At 41.9% G+C, this 5,632-nt stretch overlaps 1 protein-coding gene across 1 annotated transcript in view; it reads left to right on the top strand.

Annotated features, from left to right (window-relative positions):
• The window catches only part of RSBN1L (round spermatid basic protein 1-like), a gene marked incomplete at its 5' end in the record, with an annotated part of 29,467 nt that overhangs the window by 1,088 nt on the left and 22,747 nt on the right, over positions 1-5,632 (top strand). The gene's annotated exons all lie outside the window — the stretch shown is intronic.

Genomic DNA, 5,632 nt, shown 5'->3' with positions numbered 1-5,632 from the left:
CTGCTGATCTAGCTTTACATCCTGGGCAAGAGAGAGCAAAGGCACAAGTGCTCTAAGAAGCAGCTCCTTGTGTGTATCAGTGGTCAGTGTCTCTGTGACCTTCTCAAATATTGACTCTTTATCTAAGATTATTAAAAGTTAAGCTCCAAGCCCTGTTGATTCTGAGCTCAGAATGTACTGTGTGGGCTTAGGAGCAAAGTTTTGGTTTGAGTCTGCTTTCCTTTGCTTTGGGTTTTTGGTTTCGTAGTTGTTTTTTCTCCTTTTGGTGTGTGTGTTTAGAGACCAACACTAGAGTGCCTAAAGACAGCTCTAGGTATTAGATCTATAGCATGGTATAAAATGTTACTCTGATCATCTGTGGCTTTGCTTGAGGGGTTGGAGGAAAGAGCCTACCTGACTTCAGACAGCTGTACCAAGGTGAGGGCAACTGGTGATAGAAGAGGAGCTTGGTACTGAGGGACTGATGCCTTTTGAGGGAGAGCTGAGTTTGGTGCTTTGAGCTGAATGTAGAAGAGTTTACTTGCATTAGGAAGCTCAGGGCTGTAAGTTGTTCACCTGCCCAAACTTGGGTTGCTGTTCTGTTGAAAGCAGGGGTAAAACTTGCCCATGATGGAGAAGGACAACTCTTCCAGAGGGTATTTCTGCAGTTCCTGGGGCTGCTAAAGGAAATGAAGTTCTTTGAGACAAGCCTGATGGCTTTTCTTCTGAACCTCGAATGAAAAGGTTTTTTTTGTCATCCTTTTACACTTGAAGGTGTATTCCCTGTAGAATAATGCTATGTAATTGTGCCTCTCAATCTGCTGTGTGGAAAGAAGAGCTCAGTTTTTGGAAACAAAGCTTCTTGGCACATGCATATTGTTAAATATTTAGAAAATATAAGTGATTTAAACCTGTTTCTCAAAAAATCTGCATAGTAAACAGTACCTTTTAGAAACTTAGTTTCATACAAAAAATTTGCACATGATGAAAGTTACTGGAGGTCCTGCAAAAAGGGAAATGATTAATGGGCTTATTTGTAAAGGGTCCTGTTTGTTTTTACTTTAAGAGAAAAAGTCAGTCCTGGTTTTCCTCATTATTCATATCAGAGCACAGCAATGGCAAAAAATGCAGTAGGAGAAATTCTTAGTGGTTGTTTCTGCAAGATGAAATGCCTTGGTTTGTTGAATGCAAAATGCAGGGAAGAAAGGAAAATGAACACCCTTATTTTTCTGGTATGAACATATGTCAGTTGAAATTGTTCTCTAAAGCTTTTTTTTATTCTTCTGGAAGAAATGACATTTAGTTGTAAATTCTTACGAACCTTTTAAATGTTTTTAAAAAATTTTTCATGTCTGTTCAGAATTCCCTGTGCCTGTTTTGACTCTGTTAGGAAGTTAGTTGTTCAAATCCTTTTGAACTATTTTTAATACACTTTTCATTAACTCATCAATTTATTAGATAAAATCATATTTATTGGAAAAATATATAAGAATAAATATATAGCATATGGTATGTTGGTTAACTGACAATTTTTTCTTTATTATCTGGCTGGTACAAACTTGAGGGGTTTTTATTATCTAAGAGGTTTCTTGTGGGGTTTTTATGCTAGGTGTTTGGGTTTTTAAAATTCTCTTTGGCTACTGTAAGTGGCAGTGGCTCCAAGAACACTTGTTCCCTCTGCACCTGCATATCTTATTTCCTGGTTGGTGAGTAGCATCTTGGCTGGGCCTGTTTTTCAGTTGTTCGTGATTGTGAACTTTAAACTCACTGGAAGATCCAGGGGGACACTTCTGTGGGCTGAGCTGGGGTTTTGTGTCGGCTATTTAAAAACTCAGCCTGAAGAGCTGTAGCAGAGCTGAGAGATGGTTCACTAGCTTCAGTCTCAATTGCAGTGAGGAAATGCCTGAGACATATGTCTGGCCATGTGGGACTATAGCCAGAAAGTGAAGATCATAGAACCGTTGAGGTCAGAGGAGACCTCTAAGATCATCGAGTCCAACCATTAACCTGACACTCTCTTCTAACCCCTAAACCCTAAACCACATCCTCCAATGTCAGATCCAGATACCTCTTAAACACTTCCAGGGATGGTGACTCCACCACCTCCCTGGGCAATATCCCAGTGCCTGAACACCCTAATGGGGAAAACATTTTTCCTGTGCTGCTGTGTGGGGTTTTACACTCCACTAAAGCATAAACTCATTCTGCACATCTGTGGGTGCTGAGGGTTTTCCTGCCCACTCCTAGTCCCTGTGCTTTCTCATTCTCGAGTCCTAGAGCAGTGCTCTGACTCACCTGAACTAACTCGTTTTTAATACAAGTGAAGATCGTTAACTCGGCTCTGATGTTTCTGAGCCATGAGGCAGAGAAGGCTCTGTGCTGTTTGTGGGTGGTTCAGCACCTGTCTGTGTCTGACTGCAGACACAAAGTTGCCTGCACTGCTGGTGCTGTCCGGGCTGAAATGAGACTCCAGCAGGATGTGTGTGTGTGTACACACCTTTTTGTGGTCGCTGCTGCAGCCTCTCTGAAACATCTGCATTGAGAGTTTGGGGTTGTTAGCGAGTAGTTGCTTGAGAGGTGAAATCAGCTTGCGTCAAGCACTGCTCTGCTGCTGCCAGATCTTCCTTAAAGCAGCCAGTTTGGATATCTTAGCCCTGGGCTGGGAACTTTATTTAGCCTTCTGGATTGCTTGCTGAGGTTTTCACCAAGTTCTCTGTCTGCTCTGAGGCAGCTCAGTTCCTGCCCTCGGGAGATGTGGAAGGAAGCTTTTTCGGTGTCCACTAGCCAAGTGTCAAAGCAGAGTTAGTGGGTTTGGAAGAAGCAGCACATTTTACTTAAAAGTATTTTGATATATGCAGCAGGGGAGTGACTGAGTGTGTTTCTGCTCCTGTCCACAGCTAATGCAGACGAAGAAGAACAAGATGAAAGTATTTATTGGGCATTGCTGACAGCAATCCCAGTGTTTCAGCAAACTAACTCCTTCTGCTATTGAAGTCTTTGCAGCTTCTGAGCAGCTTTAAACACCTACTTGAGAGTGGATCTTTGAAATTCATCAGAGCAGAAGCCTTAGGCTAGAAATGTGCTGCCTTCTTGCGCTGTCACATTCTATCCAAGCTCTGCTGAGAGATACTGCTTCCTTCTAGAAATCAGTTTTCTGTTTCTTGTGTGTATTCCTCAGGAAAACCTTGGCTGTGTGCTGGAATAATTGAACACAAGCTCCACGTGGCACATGGTGATGTCAAAGCAGTATGGCAAAGCACCTCCCACACTCACTGTAATAAAGGACCTCTGTTCTTTTTTACACCCCAGTAAAGTAGGAACTCAGTCTGCACATCTGTGGGTGCTGTGGGTTTTTCTGCCTACCCCTTGTCCCTGTTATTTCTCATTCTTGGAGTCCTAGAGCAGTTTTCTGACTCACCTGAACTAACTTGGTTTTGATCCATATATCAGTTAAATGTACTAAAATGTTACCTTTACAGAGGTAAACTGTGTCATTTCTATGCTAAATTTAAAAGTTCAAGCGTTTGGGTTAGGAACCTTTCTCGTAAAGTTTGCTTAGGGAATGGATCCAGCCTCATGCATGTTGTGTGAGGTGGTGGGAGTTTGTTCTGTAACCCTTGAAAGCAGAGCCTTGTTCTGTGCTCAGGGTGGGCAGGTGGAGGAGAGTGGGACAGGGAGCTGAGCACACCAAGTGGTTTTTGCCACTGGTGAGTGGGTTCTGGTACCCCTCTCTGCCTGCTCAGTGGCCACCACCATTTGCTTCCTGCCTGACACTGCTGTGAGCCAATGCTGATCACTCATCCAGCAGCCAAGTGAATAGTTTTCTGCTGAGCCATGAAGTTACTGTGCAGTCAGATGAGCATCAGTCCATGGCAGGAATGGTGCAGGACACTGTGCCAGGAGCAGTGGCAGAGGAGAGTGGGGGTTGGACCTGACCCCTCCTGGCAGTGAGCTCAGACATTGCTCAGCTGTTATATCCACGTTTGAAGGCTGAACAAATAATTATGAAGTTCGCATTTTTCAGTCTTTCGGTATACAATATAATGTTATAATATAAATATTTTTCTCTGTGAAATGTGGTGTATGAGGTATTAAAAGTAATTAAGTACGTCATTTGCTGCCAGGGTGGAAATGAAGTAGAGTTCTTGATAGAGTTTGCTTGGTGTGGGCAGTAGCAAAAGCTTGTGTGAATTTGAAAAAGGCTCAAAACAACTAACCAGTTTTTGAAGCCACGTTAACTTTTCATTCCTGCCTGGGTTGGTTTTAGAGAACTAAGTGTTACTGGATGATCTTGGAGGTCTCTTCCAACCAAGCTGATTCTGTCATTCTGTGATTCTATTTTGTCTCCCACAAGGATAGCCACTCACCATTTTTCACTTTCCATTTGCAAGTAGGTAGCTCTGCTGCTCTCCATCATAGATCTCTTTGTGCATTTTGGTTATAAATCCTTTTGTTCTTTCAGTGATTGTTGCTCTCTTGGTTTCCAAGTGTTTCAGATTTATAAATGGTTTCTAGCCTCCTTATATCTGGAGACCCAAATGGTGCTGTGGAAGAGAGTTGTATTCAGAGAGGAGAGGCTGCTAGCAAACACTTACTTGGTTCTGAGTTGTGTGTGCCATTTTTGCAACTTCCCCTGATTTGGGAAAGCGTGTACTGATGAACATCAATAACTGATGGATGTGTGAGTGGTATGACCCTTTCATCTTGTGTTCAAAAGTAAAGGCAGTTTGTAATATTGAAATATTTGTGTTTAAAGCTGAACAGAAAATTTCAGGCTGGAAAGAAGATTGTTGGATACCAGAAAAAAATTATTTTTATCCTGTGGTTGTTAAGGGCTTTTTTTACCCTTCTGAAAGTTTCATAGAGATGGTGTGAAAACAAACAGAGAATGATAAATGTTCTTCACTTCAAAAATGTCCTATTGTAATTCCTCTTAGGGATTTGAGGACCTCTGTAGATGTATACCAAGTTAAATAAAACATTTTTACAACTGGTTTGGAGTGCAAACCTTTTTGGATATGTTTATGTGAACTTCACATGATTTGACACTGATTTACATTCCATCTATCTGATTTTAATTGTCTGTGTTAGATTGGCTTTCTTTTGTTGTTTCAGTCTTAAAAGCACCAGTGCTTCTGAGACCATGGCTGTGCTTTTTGAGTGCTGTTTACCTGTGGTTAGAACAGAACAGACTATTTGAGTCAGAAGGGACCTGTAAGGATCATCCAGTCCCACTCCCTGACCACTTCAGGGCTGGCCAAAAGTTCAAGTGTCTTGTTAAGGGCATTGTCCAAATGCCCCTTGAGCACTGACAAACCTGGGGCATCAACCACCTCCCTAGGAAACTGTTTTGTAGTTTAGTCATGGTTTTTTAGTTTCATAGCTGCGTCTGTGGAATACATCAAGTTTTGGATTACAAAACCAGCCACCATGTATTGCAGGCAGAGTCAAGTGGAATAGATTGTTAGTCAGTAAAGCTTATTGGAAGATGAAATTAAAGGCAGGGAATGGGACAGGGTGAAAGGGGAAATCAGATAATAGTCCTTGTTGCACTGTAGGAATGGAAGTCAACAATTTTTGAAGTAGTTTTGCACAGATACAGATCCATACGCATCTTTTATGTAAATACTTTGCATTTCAGCTAGTAATAGTG

The sequence above is a fragment of the Acanthisitta chloris genome, unplaced genomic scaffold (genome assembly GCF_000695815.1).
Source record: "Acanthisitta chloris isolate BGI_N310 unplaced genomic scaffold, ASM69581v1 scaffold13206, whole genome shotgun sequence".
Classification (NCBI taxonomy): Eukaryota; Metazoa; Chordata; class Aves; order Passeriformes; family Acanthisittidae; genus Acanthisitta; species Acanthisitta chloris.
The sequence above is the reverse complement of the archived record's forward strand: the minus strand, read 5'-3'. Positions and strand labels throughout refer to the sequence as shown.